Genomic DNA, 21,043 nt, shown 5'->3' with positions numbered 1-21,043 from the left:
CCAAACTTCCCGTTGTTCTCAGTGGTACAAAAACAGCCTCCAAATCAATAACGGTGTTCTCCAAACCCAGCGCCAAGGAAACGTCGCTCTACGAGTGTGCTTAGGAGCATTCCCAAATGCAATGGGAGCTCATCGTGGAGAGTTTCCTTCTGTGTGCAGCTCCAGTGCCCAGACAGAATGAAACAGGAAAGTGAGGATGCAAGAATCCCCTCCAGGGGTGCTCTCACAAAAATTGCACTGTAGAGAAATCCACGCCCCATGGCTCTGGTGCTCCCCAACCAAACCAGGACCAAGAACCAGCATGGCCCCGCTGCTTCATACATGGTCCCACGTTCCTTTTTGCCACCTTTATTTGGGACTGTCCTTCCCTCCCCTGTGTCCACTCTGAGTCACTGTGGGGAGTAGATTGCAGAGGAACAGTTATGTTCCAAACAGCCCATGGCAGAGAGCATAACAGTCCCTCAGAGGCCACAAAACAAACACTACAGAGAATAGGACAGGACAGGATAGAATCATTTGAATGGGAAGGAACCGTTAAAGGCCATCTGGTCCAACTCCCTGCAATGAGCAGAGCTGCTTTAGTGCTCAGAGCCCCTTCAGCCTAACCATGGGTGTCTACAGGGTCAGGGTATCTATCTCCTCTCTGGGCAATCTGTGCCAGTGCCTCTTCTCCCTTACTCTATAAAGAATAAAATAATAAAATAAAATATTATAAATAAAAAATATAATATATATATATAATATATATAAATAAAATAAGAATAAAATAATAAAATAAAGAATAAAAAGATTCTTCTTTATATCCAATCTAAATCTCCCCTCTTTTAGTTTGAAACTATTTCCCCTTGTCCTATCACAGCAGACCTTGCTAAGGATTCCGTCCCCTTCCTTTAGTTACTGACAGGTCTCCTCAAAGTCAGCAACAGCAAAACACTTCCCTTAAAAACAAACAAGTTTCAGAAGACTGCAGGGAATTTGTTCAGCTGACAGCCCTTGCTCCATCTGCAAATCCACCGTTTATGCTGCATGTTTAATACAACACTATTCCCCTGATCACGTTTAGGAAACACCACATCTGACAGCTACTTGGAGACTTGTAAATAAAGTGCATGGAAAAGGAAACCTGCTGGCTCTGCTCAAGAAAATATTTTTTTTGTGGTCAAAAAAAAAAAAAAAAGAAAAAGATTCCTTCAGATAGCTTAGGATTGGGGTATGCCCAGCAGCCTGCTGGAGCCGGGGTGGAAGTGCCAGACGAACCCAGACCTTGCAGGACTGACTGCTAAGCGTGGGTCTATCAGGACCTGAGGAAACAGCCGCAAGTTGTACCAGAGGAGATGTAGCTTAGACATGAGGAAAAACTTTCTCTCTCAGAGTGGTCAGGCACTGTAACGGCCTGCCAAGGGTCCTTGCAGGCTGCCAGGGCATGAAGGAACTCCCAGGGAGGTTGCATCAGTCATGGAGAGCGGGCAGTGGGCAGCTCTGTGTGCAGAAGAGTCAGAGAATCTGCAGAGAGAAGACTTGTTACTTCCACTTTGCTTCCTCTTTGGAGTAGCAGAACCATCGTTTTCCTTGAAAGCCCATTTATGAGGGAAATTAAATTGTTTTAGTTAGGCTTTATATGCATTTATGATCTCAGCAGGTTGAATAAAGCCACAGGAGGAAGTAAAATGGGTGCTGATGACTTCTGGGCACCGCCTGCTGCAAGATAGCAGGTGAGGTTCAATGGGAGCAGGGATTCCCACCTCCTGCTGCAATGCAGTGTGCAGGCACAGAGGAGCTGTGAAAGTGCCAAAGCGACACTACTTTCTTATCAGTCCCTATGAAGAGGCCATGAGTTGTAAATGATACCGAGAGATAGGACACAAACTGTACGGTCCAAGGGTAGCCCATAATCAGTGGTGCGGGAAATCAGGCAGTATTTGTGGGCCCTTCACCTTTGGGGCCATACAGGAAGGGCACCCACCGGTAGGACAGCACTGCCCAGACACCTCCTGCCCCTTCCTGCAGCACTGCCAGGCACTGCGGAAATGCCACATGATAAAAGCAAGTGTTATCTCCCCCAGCAAGCAGCTCACCTGTTCTGCTCCTTCTCTCTCTACCCCCTGCCTTGCTGAGATCTATAAATACTCCAAGAGTGTGATAAATAGATGCTCAGGCTTTGTCAGCTGTGGTTGGAGCTGACTGTGCAGCTGTTAATTATGCCGCAGCAGCAGCCGGACAGGTTTGAATCCTTTTGATGCTTTGAAATGCTCCCTCTGGGGAAGTTTAGAGAATAAAGGTTTTATGGCTGAATGGTGTTTGCTTCACCTTCTGGAAAGCATATGGGATTGCTGCTCTTGCCCCTATTGCCTGTTGCTGGATATGCTCTTTTCTAGCCCCAGGAATTACTTCTATGATAAAGCAGGGTGCTCCCAGCACAGGCAAGTCCCACAGTGTAACATTTGCCCATGTAGAACTTCCCAGGCAGGCAAGCCTCGGCTGGGAAGGAAAATCAGTGAGCTGCAGGTGGTGGCATTGAGACTCCTAAAAATAATAATAATAATAATAAAAAACAAAAATTAAAACTTCATTGGAGGCAGCTGGTGCTGGAGGAGTGTCTAAGCAGGAGTTGGTGCTCTCCTAAGCCAGCTGTGGGCTCTATCAGTGGCTCCGATGGCAGAAGAAGGAATAGATCTCTATCCTGTGGCTGAGAAGGGGTTTCTGACGTGGCTCCTCCACAGTTTCAAATCTTTTAAAGCAGGGTTTAAACAGAGGGTGCTGTGCAGCCCTTTCAGCAGGAGAATTCAGAAGCTGACGTGATTGCGTCAGAGCAAAGCCTTCTGAGAAGCCCAGGTAGGAACACAGCAAGGCCATGAGGCGAGGCAGAGCAGTGAGCTCTGGCCATACAGGGGTGCAGGGGACAGGTCTCCTTCAGGTTAGACCTAAATTAGGCTCTGCAGGAAGAGCTCCTTGCCCCGGGCTCCAGCTCAAGCAGCCAACTGCGGTCCCACAGGCAGCTGCACGCAGGTGTGATCACAAATTCTGCATTACCACCACCAGAGAGGGGCTGGGTGCCCCGTCCCTGCAGACACACACAGGTGGGACGGGGCTCTGAGCGCAGATGGAGCTGTGGGTATCGCTGTTGGTTGCAGGAGGTTGGATCAGATGGCCGTTAGCGATCCCTTCCAACTCAAACGATTCTATGATTCTACGACTACGCACCCCACGCCGGCTGTTTTTCTGAGCTCTCTACAACCGTTTGCCTGGACAAATTAGCAGCTGATAGGTTGGGAGATGGCCACCGATGGATCTGTCGGCTCCTCACACTCGGCTGAGGCTACGGAGAAGTAAACGGGACCGGTAGCGCTCCGTTGAACGCCGGCAGAGCGCCGCCGTGCCGCCAGGGGGCGCCACCGGCTCAGCGGGAGCACCCCGAGCAGCGCCTCCCGCCCCGCCTGCCCCGCTCCGTCCCTGCGCGCGCTGCCCGGCAGCCGCGGCGGCTGAGCTTCGTGCTGCTGCGGTGCTGTGGATGGAGCACAGGTACTCACTGCATTCTGCGCTTTGTTTTCCCCGCTTTTCCCCCTAGAATTCCTTATTCAAGCAAGTAACTCGCTTCAAAGAGGACGCCCAGCAGCTGCTGCTGGTCCGACCTGGTTTCGTCTTGCCGGCGCTCTCACCCCAGCGCACCTGCGTCATGGTGTGCTTCACACGTCTGCTGTGCTGCGGAGGATGCAGGGTGAATTTCCCCGAGTGCTCTGCTGCGCTTGGGTAGGCATTGGATGTAATCATCGCTGCCCAAGCGTGCAGCTGCCAGCACAGCTGGCACACAACAAGCAGGGTCCCGTCTGCTCTCCTCTTTTTGCACAGCTCTGGATAAAGAACCATCCTGCTGTTTTTCTTCTTAATGTTAAGGTTTTTGATGGGAAATGAATGGTCAGGAAGATCACTGTTCCACTAAGCAACGAGAGGACCTAGCTAATGGGTTTCCATCCCATGAAGGGTTTGGGGTTCCCTTCCCAGGTGCTGCAGGCAGCCCAGTGCCAGTAGGGTGGCACTGAGAACCTCTCACTGCTGAATGTGGGTACCAGCATTGGGCCAGAGCTGACCCTAGGGGTTCCAAAGGCTGTGCAGCCCCCCATCACCACTCCACCCCTCGTGCAGTGCTGTGAGCTAGACCTGGAAATCTGGGTGGGAATAACCGCAGTGATAGCCTGAGGATTCCAAAGGTGAGGACTCCCAAAGGCCAAAGAGTGGGAAGGAAAAAGTCACTCTCCTGGTGTAATTTTGTTTGCATTTTAATAGTAGAATTGCTAACAAGTGGAGTCGTCTAACTGCTGCCATGGAAACGGCAGCCTTCATCCCTCACACGGTGCAGCCATCTGCAGCAGAGCAATCCTGGGCTGCATGAGCAAACCGAGTTGGGGGCTCATGGCCGACCAGGGCAAGTGGCACGGAGCACAGCAGGAGCTTCATCCCTCTGAGTGATGTGACATACCTGTACATGCAAGTGGGATTGGAGAAGAGCAGCCATGCAGATCCAGCGTGGATCAAATTCGTTTGAATGGGTTTTGGGTTAGCAGTGGCTGCATTGCTTTGGTTCCACACTTAGTGGACGTTGATATGAGCAGGCAGAGGGCGGGGTGTGCAAGAAGTGCTCTGAGGGGAAGCAGCCTCACAGAGCACCAGCACTTCTGGCTGGCTTGGATGTGCTGTGCTGAGCCTCTTGGTTTGCACAAAGTGATTCGCTTATGAAGTGTAGCACCGAGCACCTGGCTATGGCAGGTTGAGCAGATCCCGTTACCTCCTTCAGTGCTTCCATGTGTGCACTGACTTTCATGGAACTCCTATCCCATCTTTTCTTGAGAGCAAAATGACTTGTGTTTATGCTACTTCATCTCCAAAACTATGCAACAAAGAAGGAAAAAATAAATTCAGGAAGGCTCATGGGCATCCTGAGTGCAGAAGAGGTAGAATTAATACTATCCATGATCTGTGATGAGTGATTCACTTGGCTTTTATTCAGTCACGTGTAGTTATCAGTATTTGTGTGGATGCGTGCAGCCCCTGTGCAGATCAGCAGCAACCAGAGAGGGTTCCCAGCTGCTGTTGTCCTGTGGGGTCCGGGGGGAAGAGTGAGATGGGGCGGGCTCTGCCTCTTCTCATGGAATCATGGAACCACGGAACCATGGAATGGTTTGGGTTGAAGAGATCTTAACTATGACCAGATGCCCACATCTGCTCTGACCCAGAGTGCCTGATTTGTCAGCTGTCCTCACACTCCTGACAGATTGCTCAGTAGCTTCCAGCTCATGAGCTGTAAATGGGGAGATGGTCTCCAAAGAATGATCTCTTGTAAAGAAAGTCAGACAAACTTGTCCCCTGTTATCAGACCTGTTTATTATTCTGCCTTGCACAACTGAGACCAGGTCATTGATCTTACACATCTGTAAAGCTGGAAGTCAGACCTGTCTTACGCTGGATTTTAGATTTATGTCTGTGCAGACTTATGGATAAGGCACAGTGGATAAATCAAAGTGCTCAGCAAGCAGCACAATCTCACTCTGCAGTGCTGGGCTTTGTGTCCTTACAGGCTCCAGGTTGGCTCCCACCTCTGTGTGCCTCTTACTTGTGATCCCTTACGGTTCAGCTGTTTCCTGTCTCATTTCAAGCTGAGCACTGTGACTGTGAGCCCAGGAGTGTGGCTGCATGGAGATGGAGCAGCACACAGACAGTTCCTTGGCCTGGTAATGAGTAATGTAGAGAAGGGAGGTGCTGACAGCAGTGAAACATCTGTAAGGAAGGAGAGCAGCACATCGGCAGGTGCTTTCAGTCAGATGGAGAGCAGAGTGCTGCCAGTGCCTCACCTCCTCATGGTGCTCTCCTTCCCAAGAAACGCTGGGACAGACCCAGCCCAGTGTCCCGCTGCCCTGCCAGGACCTTTCAGCTCAAGGCTGGAACTGCTGGCTGCTGGGACCTGCACACTGCCCACACTGAGGTGACCCCCACTATGTTTGATATGGGAAAGAGAGGAAGAAGCCCCTCCTCAGCCCCAGGGCAGAACTGCATGCTCTGACAGCAGGTGTAACCCTCAGAAACGTAATTTATTCAGGCTCTCTTTTCAACAAAGTCCATCCTGCAAAATGAAGCACAGGGGGGCCATGCAGCGTTCAAAGCCAGCATGCCATGCGCTCCCAAGGCAGCCCTGCCAAGTGGGTTTTATCTCCCCGTCTCACCACTGTGCCTGGCAGTGTGGCAGTGATGTGGAGCAGAGCTGGAGCTGCTGCAGAGGAAGGCAGCGAGCGCCGCTGCACCGCGCTGTGATTCAGGGCCGATGAATCACACGGCCACTTTTTTTCTCCATTGGATCTTCAGCTTTATTATTGTTACAGAAGGAAGAAAGGACGAGAGAAGGAGAGAAGAGTGAGCAGCAGCCTTATCGTCCTCTACAATCCTTTCCAATTTTTCTTTTTAAAGATTTAATTAAATTTTTGTACGCATCGCACTTGTGCTGAATAAACCCTTTGATAATCCTGGAGAGCAATTTGCATTAAAAGGAGGTGTGAGAAAATACGATGGAAGTGATGAGAGTGCTGGGGCTCAGCACGGCCTGTTCTCAGGTTCATTCTCAGGTTCAGATACACCCAGGGACAGCTGGCTTTGCAGCCCACCCCCCACGGCCCTTCTCTGCTACAGCTGGCAGCACAGAGCACCCCAAACTGTCACAGGGTATTTCTTCAGGTTCAAGCCCACTCAGAGGGCAGTGAGGCACTGGCACTGCTGCCCAGAGCTCCATCCCTGGAGGTGCCCAAGCCAGGTAGGATGGGGCCCTGCACAGCCTGAGCTGGTGGGGGCAGCCAGCCCACAGCAGGGATTGGAGCTCAGTGGTCTTTAAGCCTTCTGTCCTAAGCCATTCTGTGAGTCTATGACAGTATGTCTGTGAACTTTCCTGTCCTTTGGCTCCCAGCCCCATACATCGGGTTTTGGTTTGTAAGCTGTCCGTATGAGCAGGGCTGTGTGCGGGGCTCTCAGAGCTCGGAGTCCGTGAACAAACAGAGGGAACAGGGGACCGAGGTGCCGAGCAGAGCAGGAGGAGCTGGGGCTGGAGGGCAGCACACACTGCACAGGCTGCAGTACGTAGTTTGAGATTCGTGTTCTCCCTAAAACGGCCCAATTCAGGTCCAGGTGCGGGAGGCGGGCATAACTGGAGACGGGGCGCCTGTATCCCGCTTTTGCGCTCCGTCCGTTTCTGCAGTGGGACGGCTTGGATCCCCATGCGGAGCCGCGCGGTGCCCATCTCCTCCCGGACCGGGTCAAGGGGACGGATTCTCACCGCCAAATCTCTCCTAAGGTCAGAAGAGCCGGGCTGAACCCCTCAGTGAGAAACGCGCTCCCGCGTCACCGCGCTCCGCTTCCCTTCTGCGTTTTTCTCCCGCAAACGAACCACAGAAGTCGGCTTGAAAAGCCACGACGCGGCGAAACGAAGCATCTTAGCCGAGCTCGGGGGAGGATTTGCCCGACCGAAGCGCTCAGCCACCAACCGCCTCGGAGGATGCGCGTCGGGAGAGCGGCCGGGAGGTGCCGGGGGGCTGAGACCGCCCGGGCCGGGGGGTTGGCGGCTCCTAAGCGCGGGACGGCCGCAACTTTCCGCTGCGGGGCTGGGCTGGGCTGGGCGGGGCAGGGGCGGGCGTTGTCCGCGGAGCTGCGGGGCGGGGGCGGCTCTGTTCGGCGCTCCCGGGCAGGAGGTGTGCAGCCCTCCGTGCCGCTCCGCACCGCCGTGATGAGGACGCGAACCGCCCGCGGAGCTGCGGCGTGCGCCGGGCTCCGGCTCGGGGATGGTAAGCAGCGCGGAACCGGGAGCGGGCAGAGAGCGGCGGGGGGTGGCAGCCCGACCCCGTTCCGTCGGTGCGCTGTTGCCGTCCTCCGTTTTATTTACACCGTGTTTCTGTGGGAGCGCACCTGTGCAAAAGCACGTGTGTCCACTCGGTTGTGAATGGAAATCGTAGTAATCACGCATCGGGCGGCTGGGAGCGCTTTGGTACGGAGTTGGTGCGGAGAGAGCTGGAGGGGAAGGTCGGTGTGTGTGTGTGTGCGCAGATAGGCAGCCAGGTAGTGGGGAGATTCCTCCCGAGGTGTCTTACCGATATCTGCCGTCGCAGTGTGTGCCTGCTCGCTCTGAGCCGCTGCGTCTGTGCGAGAGGTGGGTGATACTGTGCAAACTGCGGGGGCTGCCAGCAGCGATCTACAGGAAGGAACCACGGTGTTCCAGCTGGGGCAGAACGCGAACCTGATGGTGCTGAGAAAGTTCCCAAGTAGAGAGGCTTGTTGAGCTTTGTAAGGATAAAAAACATCGCTGGAGTGATGCAGAAGGGAGGTGTTTTCCAGGAGATGAGCTATGGGAATTCAGGCAGCTCTGTGCTCTGACTGTCACATCCCAGGGTCTGTAGTGCAAAGCCTTCCCCATCACAGCCAGGCTGCCCAAGCTCTGTATCCACTCTGAGCCCATGCTGCTGAGGCCAAGTGTTGAGTTGTTGCTGAACCTGGCTCAGCCTCACTCCAAAGCCGAGGGTGTGAGCAGGAGCCCTCAGTGCGTTCAGGTACACGGACAGGATCTGGTGCTGTATCTGTGAAAGAAAACTAGTATCATTTCCTCAAACCCCTGACACATCCCTCCTAGTTCCAAAACCAACTTCCACTATGGAAACTTCATAGAAGGGTGAGTAATTAAAATACGGCACAGCTGTAGGCTTCTGTGGTTTGTGGGCAGCTTGGAGGGTGAGTGGTCCTGGTTTATGGACTGCTCCAGGCAGCTGTGGCAGTTGGCCTGGACAGTGCTTTGAAATATGTGACGTCATGATGACTTTGTTTGTCTTTAAAAACAAAATGCTTGAAATCCCTTTCAAAAAAGCATGGTTCTCTCTGCCCTGGGTTCAAGCAGTTGAATACTTTTGCATGGCAAGGTGCAGTTTTCCAGGAGCTGGCTCAGTCTGTGCTCAAGGTGGGGATGATGGGCAGCAGGGCTGTGGTTGGTCCCAGAGACCAGCAGCACCCGGCCCAGGAATGGCCTCGCTGTTTCCTTTTTGCTCCCCTAGCTTGACCTCAGCATTGCCATCAACTGTGCTGCAAAACAAACATGTGCATGAACCTGTGTGTTTGCTTCAATAATAAGTATTTACACACTAAGGTATGTTTATCCTATTTCTTTAAACAGTCCCTTGCTGGGGATGGACTTAAATAGTTTAATTTCCCCAGGACTTTGTAAACACTGATTTGAAAGCAGCAGGACCAGCGTGCTGCAGGGCTGAGCTCTTGTCTGCCTGGTGCAGGGCTGTGTGCCCACGAGGGCGTGGAGGTACCATGCAGCCCTGCACATCCAAGAGCCATGCCACACTACACGGAAATCTTTGTGGAGGGTTTGTGCTTGAAGACATATCTGTCATTGAGTGAAAGGTGGCAGTGCTATGAGCAGAGGATGGGGCAGGGTGATGGGCTCCATGCCTGGGTTGACTCACAGATGCAGGTGTCTGGCTGGTATAAGGGGAGGTGCTCTCAGTAATTCCACTGCGGAGCTGATGGAAACCCCTAGGAACCCTGCACTGTAGTGCACCCTTGTAGACACAGAGTTCTGCAGTGAAACCTCCTGGCCACCAATGTGCTGCACTGACAGAGCCCTGCGTGTTGGGGCACAGCCATCGCTGAGCTCCTGAGAGTTAAAGGAAGCCTTCCCTCATGGGAAGGCTATTAATTAATTATCCTCTTCTGACATTTCTGAGCCCATTAGCTGGAAAGGATGGAGGTGAGCACCAAATGACAGTCATTCTCTGCATGGGATCACTTCTCACTGTGCGCGAATAACTGTCCTGGGGTCCCCATCCTCTGTGTGTTGAGCTGTGGGCTGCTGCATGCCTGCAGAACAGGGATTGTCAGGGGCTGGATGGGGATGCACCATACGCTGGTTCTCCCAGCCAATGTGAAACCGAAAGCGGGGCTTTAGAGCAGCTGACTTTACTCTGATCATGTTGTGTAATTCCATTAGACTTATTGTTATTGTTATTAGAGCAAATAATCTAATTCAGCTCCTCCCCCCACCCCCTCAACCCCTATGTGTCCAGGCAGCTGCAGACATGTGGGTTGCTGCAAGCGAGGCATCAATGCACAGCAGAGAGCAGATTGCTCTGCAAGAGCACAGATTGGTCTTGGACAATTTTGTGAATTTAGGATGCAGTTGGGGGCCCAGCAGGAGGTGCTCTCCTCCCCAGAGACAGATGTGCTGATGGCAGTGTGGCAGTGGCTGCTGCTCCCTGTATCTTGCAGAGCGGCTCGTTATTTGGGTTTGCTTTGGTTTGAGATGGCGAAGATGAGTTCTGCCCTTATAATAGTTCCCATGGAGATGGGCTGGATGCTGTGCAGTAAGGGGTGAGGTGCAGTTGGGTCTCACCCAGCCCAGCAGCTCCAGTGTGTGGGTTATTCTGCAAATCACCCTTTCCCCCACCTGCCCATGCTGTCATAAGACTTCCAGCAAAGAAAAGGTGTTGGCCAGATAGCTGAGTAGCACAAATAGTTATGATGGCATGATTCCATGGTTCTTATCTATAGCATTTTTTTTTTTAAAACTCTGTGCCCTATACTAAAGACAACAGCACCATTACTTTCTTCTTTTAGAAGGAGTGCTGAGAAGAAAAAAGGACTTCTCCAAACCCTCCTTAGTGCTTAGCAGCAGAACCAGGTGTAGTCTGGCAGTGCCTGGGTCACAGGTGACCCCGTGTCACTGGTGTGTGCCACTGATAGCTCATCACCCGAGGAGCAGCTGCTCTCTGGAGGTGCTAATCCATGGAAAAGCAGGCTCCAAGTTGAAAACCTTGCCCACTTGACAGCCATATTACCACCAATTTCATCCATGCATTTTTAAAGTCAGAAAAGGACTTCTCTGATCATCTTATCTGTTGTCCTGTCTACAAACGAAAAGCACAAACAAAAGAAAAACTGTAGCTAAGGAAATGTCTTCATGATTAATTCCAAAATTTCCTATAGGGAATAGTGACAAAAAAAACAAACCAAAACAAAAAAACCAACACAGTTGTTTTCTTTAATAATAATAGAAGCAAAAAAAACCCAACCAACTGTTAAAATCCACACTTGACTGTGAGGGTTTCCAAACAGCCCATATAAAAGTGTCTGGGAGGATGGAATGAAAGGAAATGCTTCCAGTCAGTGGTTTGACCCCTGTTTGGGGCCAGCTCCAGCCTGTTCCTTGCTGTGTGATGAGACGTCAGGCTTGGTGCAGGGCCAGAGGGACGCAGGCGAGGAGAGAAGAGGTCTTGCTCAATGACACGGCTATTAGGATCAGTGGGTGCCTTGCGACATGAGGTCCCATTTACTGGATTGGAGAGAGATGAATAGGGCCCCACTGATGAACCATGCTGAGCCCTTCTCATTAGGCTAACTGATGCCTGCCTTGGTGTGCCCAGAAAGTGGCAGGGTCTGGGGGCATGGAGAACAGGCAAATCTTTGGGTTCTCCCAGGCAGGAGGAGTTGGTGCTCTGCATGTCAGCAGGCACACGTGTGCCACTGCCAAACAAAGTGCTGGAGAACTGCTGCTCGTTGAACCCCACCCAAGGTCAATACATCTGTGACAGGACATGGGGAAATGGTTTCAAACGAAAAGAGGGAGATTTAGATTGGACATAAGGAAGAAGATCTTTACAATAAGGGTAGTGAGGCACAGGTTGCCCAAAGGGGTGGTGGGTGCACCACCCGTGGAGATGGATGACCGAGGACAGGCTGGAGGGGCTCTGAGCACTGATGGAGCTGTGGCTGCTCCTGTTCATTGCAGAGGAGATGGAACAGATGGCATTTAAGGGTCCCTTTTAATTTCAACAGTACTATGGTTCTATGGTTCTTTGGCCTCAGAGCCATCTTTTACTGCAGCTCCTGACAGCTGTGGTGGTAGGAGGACCTGTGGGTAAAAGGCAGTGGGAGCAGCTGCAGGACAGCCTGCCTGAGCTCTGGGCTGTGCTGCCCAGAGATGGTGGATCTTCCATCCCTGGACATATTCAAGCAACTTCACTCAAACAAGTTCATTTATATAGCCTGCCTAATTCTTATTTTACACAGAATATCAAAGGGCTTATTTTAGCTGCTCCGTCTTTTTGTCAGTAAATATGGATTTCAAAAGCATATGTCAGATGAGAAGCCCCAGGCTGGTTTTCTACTGTTCCAGTGAGACGCAGAGCCTGAGTGTTACTGAGGGTTACACTGGGAAGTGTTGAAAGTGTGACTGAAAACTGGTGGCTCAAAGGAAGCAAGACCTCATCTTTTGTTTTGATTTGCTTTTTTAAGCTTGGGTTTTCTAAGAATTGATCTCAGAGTGGCTCGAGTTGCTCTAATGCACTGAAAAGAAACTGGTTGAAGCTGAATCTGAGCTGCTTTTTAAACCAAATTTGGTAAAAGTGTGCATACAGAAACCAAAAGGTCTTGAGAGACAGTCAGAGAAACACCTGTCTTTTTTGAACGGATTGCAGGATTTGCTCTGCAGCCAGTGTTTTGATGCAGGTAGCAGGTGACTCAGTATCTGGGTCTTCAGCTCTCTTCTTAGTTTTAGGAGATTTACAGTGAAAAACTTCATTCTGAGGAGGGACGATAGAGTCAGCACACTGTGGGACACTTGTGGGGTGCATGGGACTCTTCTGGGCTGGATGTGCTTGTGATGTGCAGAGCTGTGAGTCTGAGCTTCCCCTCTGCCCTCAGCCCAGCTGCTGCTGGTAGGAGGAGTTCACTTCCCTTCCTCTTCTCTGCCTACCTCCTCTCACTTAGGAGCTTTGTAGGTCAGGGGGAATTCACAGGAGCTGATTCCAATCTAGTTGCAAAGACACCTTTTATGAGCACATGATTTTCTAAGTGTTCCTTTTGGCTCATTCATTGATAGATCCGTGCAGTAACAGCTCTTGAAAGAAAACAGCAGCTCTATCTGCACCCCTGTTTACATTTAATAGGATTTAAAGCAAACAATACTTGCGCTATGTGAGAAATAACCAGGGAAGCAGGAAAACAGAAGAAGGGAATTTCCTCTCTCCCGCAATTGATCTTTCTCCTTTTCTTGATCTGCTGGGAAACTCAGACCAGAAGGAAGCAAAATGGTCTCCTCCTTTGACACCACAGTGTACAGGTGACAGTCTGCCATGGAGGCAGGGCAGCTTGGGTGCCTCTGTGCAACACAAGACTGGCTCATGGAGGAAAGCATGGTCACAGGTCTGAGCTCTGCCTGCCTTGCCCCCATCAGCGTCACAGGTCCCTGAGTAGAGCTTCCCTGTAACACCTGCAGCAATCCCTTGGGATACCTTGTAGGAGATGTTCTGGGGGCCGTGGCCTTGTGGTTTCCTAAGGTGTTTGTTCTTGACATAAGCAGATGCATTGGAAGTGCTGACATTGAGATTTGGGTTGTTTTTGCCTGGAAGCGTTGATAGCCTCTTCAACAGTAACTTTTAAAAGTCTTTATTCTGGAATGATCACAGAAGGGAGCCTGAAGTGATCTCATGCATTACAATGCCATGACAATGGGATGCCAATAAACTGTCATTAAACTCACGATGCTGTCATTGTTCGGTGTACAAAAGCTGGCTGGTAAATACAGATTGCGTGGAAAAAAATCCCCTACTCAGCAGATTGCACTTCCCGTGAGTTCTGTAGGAGACATCACAGAGAATTTGGAAGGAAGGATGAGGGGAAAGCAGCTGCTGGCAGACGGTGATATCTGGCTGCCCTGCACCGTGCGGGTGGGCAGGGCCATGCTCTGGGAGCAGCACCATTGCTTATCCTTGGCACAGGAGAGAACAGTTGGCAGCAGACTGATTGCTTCTCTGTGGCTCATCTGCATTTATTGTCACCCCAGGAGATCCCTCACCTTCCCCCCTTGGCATCACCACCAGATGGAGGGATTCTGGGATGTTTGATTCTGTGGAGTTTTCCTCTCCCTTCCTCAGCCTCGTCCCTCTTCTATAGCAACCTTCTCATCCTTCACTACTCCTTAGGTCCACAGGCATTTATTAGTACTGCTATTTTTGATTTTAAAACAGCAACATAAAAATACAAGCAATGAGAGCCGCTCAGATCAGGGATCCAAAACTGGGGAACCCAAGAGGGACTTAAAGATCTGATCTTGGCGCAGGAGAACATTTTTAGGTGATGAAGAATTCCAAAAGCCTGGCTAAAAACAGCAGAACCCCAACGACATGTACAGAGAAAAATGACAAACAGAGCATGCACTGCTTATCATCCCTCATGAGTGCTCCAAACCCAGGCAAAAATAGCGCTGGTGTGGGGCAGCACGAGCATCCACATCCCACATGGAGTCCTGTGGGAATGGCTTCATCCCTCCGGCTGTCCTCTGGGCTGCGCTTTGCGAGAGTTTCACTTAAACAGGGAAAACCTAGGTGGAGTTTAAATTCCTTTGCCTCTCTGCACTTTATTAAGCAGCTAGTGAGTTGGGATTTCTTTCCCACTTGAGTTAAGGAAGGCAGTGCTGCTTATCTGCACTGCTGTTAGCGGGAGGGATGCTGCCAGACTATGTGGAGCCTCTCCTCTTGTAAATGTGTCTCTCTGGCCTCGGCAGGCAGTGCTGAGTCCCACTGGCAGCAGTTGGCAGTGCTTGAGATGTGTGGGGAGCAGCAGAGCAGGGATGGGATCATGGTGCTGCATGGTGTGGGCAACTCTGCTGAAAGGAGGGCGGTAATGGGTCTGTGTCTGCTGGGGGCAGGAAAACAACCCACTGCGGGGAGGCAGCCAGATTTAGGATAGGATGTAGAAACACCTCTGTGTGTCTTCCCCTGGGGGATGACATAAGGAGAATGTGGAATCTCTGCCACCAAATGCCATCTCCAGGAGGCTAAAATACAGCTGGTTCTGATCAAAGACCTCCTCAGGGTCTGCCTCAGCCCCTCGCCCTGCCTAGTTTGTCTCTCCATGGCCTAAGAATCTGTTCTCATACCTGCCTAGAGAGAAACGTGGAGCTGAAATAATGAAATGACAGACGTGACTTATTTTCCTAAAAGCTTTTCTAGATGGGAACTTCCTGTGGGAAAAGTCTGATTTCAGTGTAATCTGCTTTTATTTCATTGTTTGTGGAAAAAAAAAGCCAAGATCACAAAGAAAACTCACTGTTTGGTTACTGGTTCTGCTGACTTGATGATGGTGAACAGAGGCTTCACAGCATCTGCTCAGCTGGTGCTGCTGGAAGCCTTGGGCACTGTTCTCCATTAGGATGCTCCTCCCTGTGAGCACAGACCTACCCAGAGGCTGGGCTCTGTTTGCTCAGCCAGGAGATGTCGATGAATGACTTTCCCCTTTTCTCTCTCCGTTAAGAAGGCTGTTTTTCTTAAGTTCACCTTCTCTTGCTACGTAGAGGTCTTTATAAGAACATTTCCCCTGTTTCTATTGTTAGTGGCCTACGTGCAGATGCAAGGTTGTGGGTAGTTGCCAATCACAGCATTTACTGCTTATTGTCATGTCCCAACACTTTCTCTCCTCCCTCAGCATCCCAAAGCAATTAGCAGGAATTCAGCTGCTGCCTGAATGGATAGATGTTCAGCAATCTTCTTTAATTCTTTATTTACTGTAAGATAAGCAGGAAAAAAAAATTGCAGAATCAGTTCCTCTTCTGAGGGTGGATTAGTTCTCACGTTTCAGACTCTCTCCCTGTGCTTTACCCAACTGTATGCTGCTATCTGATGAGCTGTGATGAAAAGCAGGCTGTAAAACATCTGATTGCTGCCCGTTGGTTCCTCGAGTGAACGTATTTCAGAGGTAACTGGTGTAGCAAGAGCCGAGCTATTCTCAATCGGCTTTTGGAACTGGTAGCATCCCTTTCTATGTTAAGACAGCAGCTTGTGCCAAACATGCTGAAAATTTGCCTCTGGATCATTCATAGAAGGACATGATGCAACTTAGCACTGCACAAAGGGAAAGTTAAATACCTAATTCATAGCTTTAAGTAAGGAAGCTTTTGAGCAGTGAGGATGGGATAAGGTGAAACAGCAGTGGGGCTGGCTGAGGCAGGGGGAGGGATGGAAGTGAGACACAGACTGATGGAAGGGCCAGGAAAGCTGGGCTCTGCTTTATCAACCTGTATTTCCCTCCTTAAACTGCTCCTTGACTGTTACAGCCTCAGGAATTAAATGCTATGCTATGAGCACAGGCATCAAGACCTTATAAAAAAAAATAAAAAAAAAGACCATCACAGGTGTCACTGGCATTTCCTCATAATGCTCTGTAACCTAACAGACATCCTCTGTTCTTTGCAGTTGAGGGGTTATGCCTGAGGGACCCACTTCCCCTGTCTTCAGAAAGCAAGGAGGTGACAGGGAGGAATCTGTGCTGCTGAAAAGCTTTAAGCCAGCTGTGTACAACTGGAAGGCTCAGAGGGCAGTCCCCTGCCTGTCCCTCATCCTGCCCTCCTTGCCCTCCTCCACCTTCTGTCATGATGGGTGCTGGGGCAGGAGCAGAGCAAGAACAGGGAAGGATCAGGATCAGAAATAGGAACAGAGCAGGGCAGGAGCTGGGCTGGCCCTGCATAGGGCTGCAGGCTGATGCCAAGGGCTTCTGAGGGCTCCCAGGGGAAATGTGGTCCCATGCTTCAGGGCATCTCTGCTGAACAGAGCAGAGCATTGGCTTGAAATTGCCTCTCTTTGTTGAAATCAAAGCTATATAGAAATAAACAAATAAAAGCTCTGTAGGTGTGCTGCACTGCCTGGAGTACACACTGGTGCTTCAGCTCCTATTGCTGGTCACTCTCACAGGTTCTGTAGGCCAGGGCGTTTCTGACCTGAGTAACAAGTCCAAGTGGGACCTCCTGGGAAGGCTGTTCTTCCCCACCTACACCAAACCAACAATCTGCAATTTGAGCAGCAGGGAGAACTGCATGCAGTTTGGAAAAGAGAGATGCTCCAGAATGGCGGCAGCCAAACTTTGGGCTTTTGGAAGCCTTTGTTTGCAGCAGTAAAGCCTGTAAACTGCTGGGTGACTTGTCTGTGTGAGAGTGCTCTGTGGGCTCGATGTCCTCCGCGTAAAGAGTGGGGGAGTGATTACCCACTGCTTGTTTGCAACCTCAGTGGTTTTTGCATGTGACTGAGAGCTGTGTGTACAGCTGAGAGGGTGCAAAAATGAAAGCAGTTTTGGGAAACAAGTTTGGTGATGTTAACGCAGTTGAGAATGCTGAGTTCAAGGGTTGCAAGGCCCAAATTCCCATTGAGGAACACGAACAGGTCATGGCACTCAGCAGCTCAGAGCACACGGGGCTCTTAGTTGCATGCAGGAGCATGAAGGGGCACTGCAAGTGATGTCACCTTGATGAACCATTCTAGTAAGTTTCAACAAATCCAACAAAACCTCTTTCTTGCATCAGTAGGGCTGTTGGAAAAGATCTTAGGAAGTCACCTGTGCAGGAAGCCTTACAACAGACGATCCAATTGGTTATAAATAAATTTCACATTTAACAGCAGCTGCAGCACAACCTTCCCTGTCCCTTCCCAGCCTCCATTCTAGACCCTACATTCTTCAGCCTTTTCTTACTATTTCTTGTCTTTTCTCATAGTTGTTTTAAATCTTGTTGCACCTGGCACAGCTGTCTGAGCTTGATGGTGCCTGGAGGCAGCTGCTGTGTGGCTGTCAGGGGATGGCTGGGGGGCAGGGCTGGCACAAAGCTCATCACTGTGCCGTAGAGATGGCCCCACTGTAATCCAGAACAACTTTCCCATCTTCGCCTTGTCCTGCAAGTCAATGAGAAACAATTTTGCTAATACAATGGGCTGGAGCATCTAATTCAGTTTGCCGTTTATTCATGAGTGCGTTCCAAAATTTGCGTGCGCTGCTAGGAGCTCATTATGCAGCTGAAAAAATCATTTGGCAAAGAACATTATTTATACATTAAATCTGTCCTACCTACCATAAACGTATTGCTATTGATGTCTTTTCTGGATTTTTTTTAATTATTATTATTTTAAGTATGAAGCAACCAACCCAGTTACTGCTAAACTGTTTATCATCCGAGCTCCTTCATGCTAATGGCTTGTTAGGATTCATGCATTCTTTTGGTTTTACCCCTTCCATGCAGCTGAGCATGGAAAACAGACACAGCCCACCCCGAGCAGCTGGTGAATGAGAAGCGATGAATATTGATGGGGAAGAGAATTTGTAGAACTTGTTATTCACTTAAACTTTTTTTGGTGATGAATATGAAATATTAATAACCACAGTTATGATAAAAGCAAGTCATTGATAGCAGCACTTGGAGATCTGTGAGCTACAATTCAGTTCTAAGGGATTTGCGGGGAGTTTATTGCCACAGCTCCATTAGCTGGATCTCTTGTCCTGGTAGCAATCACATTCAATTCTAATGAAGGAAATAGGATGAATTGATGTAAGGAAAGAATCAGCTCCATGGTTATGACATCCCTAAGGAATAATTTCCTGAAAAGGCAGGTTAGGACCCACTGAAAAAGTGCAATATTGCATGAATCGTGAGATCATAGGGTAAAATATATGTGGGGAAGAATGTTACTACAAATATATCCATGGAGGGATTGTGAAGGTCTGCAGAGAGGGAACAGCTTGAGCAGAACTCAGGGACAGAGACAATGTGAGAGGATTCCAGCGCAGTGTAAGTCAGGCTTTCCCTGGATCAATCTGGAGAAAATGATGGCTTTCACCTATGAGCGTTCCTGGCTTGGCTGGAAAGGGAATGGGGCTCTTCCTGCTGACATCACAGTGAGCAGCACGGCCACAGTGAGGCCATGTTTTGAACTTAGGCTCTGGGAAACAGGCAATGAACTCCCACATCCTTGAGGGAGCTGCTCGAGGTCTGACAGGCTTTAAGAAAAGCACAGGGTTCATTGCAGCCCCCGTACACGTTCTGTCCCGAGTTCTTATGCATTTCCTTGTTTCTCTCTCCAGCCCCCTTGTCCATGAGACTCCGGGTATGCAGGAATGTGTGCACAGAGCTCTCCTCTTGGTACGTTTAAATAGAGACTGCTTCCTATAACGTTTCTCAAGGAACAGAAGAAGAGTCAGAAGAGATTTAAAGATGTTCTCCTCCTGCTTTTGGGCAAATACAAGTCCATTTCTTAGAGTGGACTTTTGCACAAATAGGAACTCAGTCCTAATGAAAAGCACAGTGTGTGCAACAATCCCACTCCAAAGGAATTGTGGCTGTCCAGAAGATAGAAGTTGTTATGTTTAATAACAGAAGTTTACCACGTTCCGTAAAAGCTTCTTAAAGTGAGACAAGTGTTACTATCCATAACTGTTCCAAAGCATTCATTTGCTCATAGAGTGAATAAACATTCCAACAGTTATAGCCATCAGGAGCTGCTGTTTAGTTTGTTTGTAGCAGTTTGATCAGATGGTGCTGAGTTTGCAAAGGCTTTGTCAGGTGCAGCCTGGTGCAGGGTAAGCTGTGACTGCCTCATGGCCACAGGGTGTGAGCTGTGTGCAGATCAGACCTAAACTAAGAATGACAGTCCTGAAGTTTAATATCTCTGTGATGGTCATTGTGCTTTGTGTTGTGCTGGAGAGGGGAGCAGAAGAGGAGGAGGGATGGAGAGAGCTGTACCTGTTTTGCTTCTGGCACTCCGGGAGGGCCCTGCTTTTATTTATAGCTGTTTGAAGCCATTCTCACTGTTCTGCTTTACTTCTTTTAAACACTGCGGGTTCCTCTCAGGCCATTTATCTAGACACATGAAAAGAAGATTTCAGCCACTGAGTGGAGGTGGCTGGCACAGGTTGGCTCCAGAGCAGCCAGGTACGAGATATGTGTGGTCCCAGGCTGCCTCTATCTGCTCCAACAGAGATGTGAGGGCAATCTCAGTGTGTGCTTCCATAAGCTTCAAATCTGGATTCATGTAAACCTGTGGGCTTGAAGCATTGTCAGAGCTAACAGAGTTGAGCTAATGCTCACTTTCCTGTACGTCGCTGTGTGAGCAATGGAGTGGCTATGGAGCAGACCTGGGGAGCTGGAGGTGCAGCTGGGGTGGATGCTGCACAGGTTATGCCCAGCTGTACACCCTGGAGAGAGTGGAGGACAGCCAGGGCAGCTCACCCTGCACACAGGATATCTTTGCATGTGCCCAGACATGCTCAGAGTGCGCCCAAATAGCATGTGCTGATGCTTTTCATGCTATAAGCAGTGCTTGTCCTTGCAGGTGGATCCATAACTTCCCCACCTCGTATGTTATACAACACAAGGAAATAGGTGTTTAAAATTCTCCTTATAATAATGTTTGTTTAGGCTTTCTATATTTAAGCTGACTGAAGGTCGACTGAATTGTGCCAACAAAGCATCGTTTCCAGAGGGCAGGTGGTGCTCCCCAGACGCCTGTCTGCAAAGAAGCTCACAAGACCTCAGAAATGTCAGAGCTCTTGTGCTGAGCACAGAGAGGCTCATCCTGGCATGAGATCTCACAGGCTGAGCACCCCAGGCAGCAGGAACAGCACAGCGCCCACAGCTGCCCCCAGCCCAGCACACCTCTGCAGGGAGCTCCAGCTGCTGTGCTGCTGACACCTGCTCACCTCACCTCATGCTCGGTGCTGTCGTGGCTTGTGCATCCTGTGCCACTAATGAGAGAGGCTCTGCCAGCAGTGAGCAGGGGACACGCACACTCCTAATGTTGTCCTTTCCCTATGGCTCTTCCTCTGTTGTCCCAGCTCTACTCACACCCAGCTCCTTGTGGGGACTTGGGACTGTCCCATTAGCATCAAATGAACCAAGCCCTGCCTGGCTTTTTGCTCCAGCCCTGGGAAACTGAATAGAAATACCTCTCAAGCAACTATCTGCCTTTGTTTCAACAACAGTGACATTTCTTTGCATGTATCCAGGCTGTATTTTGGACCTTTAGATACTGCAGCTGGCAGACACATTCTGGAACTTGTTTCCTGACCAGAACATTTATTGTTGACTAATTTTGTCCATCACAACTTCTTATTAGGACAAGTAGATTTTTTTCTAATTTTCTTTGTGATGGATGGTGTAAGTATGAGTAAAAGTTGGTTGTTTCATGAGCAGTGGGGGAAAAAAAAGAGA

General features: G+C 49.9%; 1 protein-coding gene across 1 annotated transcript in view; it reads left to right on the top strand.

The window, feature by feature from the left end:
* The first annotated feature begins 7,758 nt into the window (after positions 1 to 7,758).
* The window catches only part of HTR4 (5-hydroxytryptamine receptor 4), a 98,192-nt gene continuing 84,907 nt past the window's right edge, over positions 7,759 to 21,043 (top strand). The window contains exon 1 of the mRNA XM_042880762.1: positions 7,759 to 7,814. The gene's annotated coding sequence lies outside the window, so the exon portion shown is untranslated. The remainder of the gene's footprint in view (positions 7,815 to 21,043) is intronic.

Source organism: Lagopus leucura, unplaced genomic scaffold (genome assembly GCF_019238085.1).
Source record: "Lagopus leucura isolate 7727_CA_CO unplaced genomic scaffold, USGS_WTPT01 Super-Scaffold_100027, whole genome shotgun sequence".
In the NCBI taxonomy this organism is placed as follows: Eukaryota; Metazoa; Chordata; class Aves; order Galliformes; family Phasianidae; genus Lagopus; species Lagopus leucura.
The sequence above is the reverse complement of the archived record's forward strand: the minus strand, read 5'-3'. Positions and strand labels throughout refer to the sequence as shown.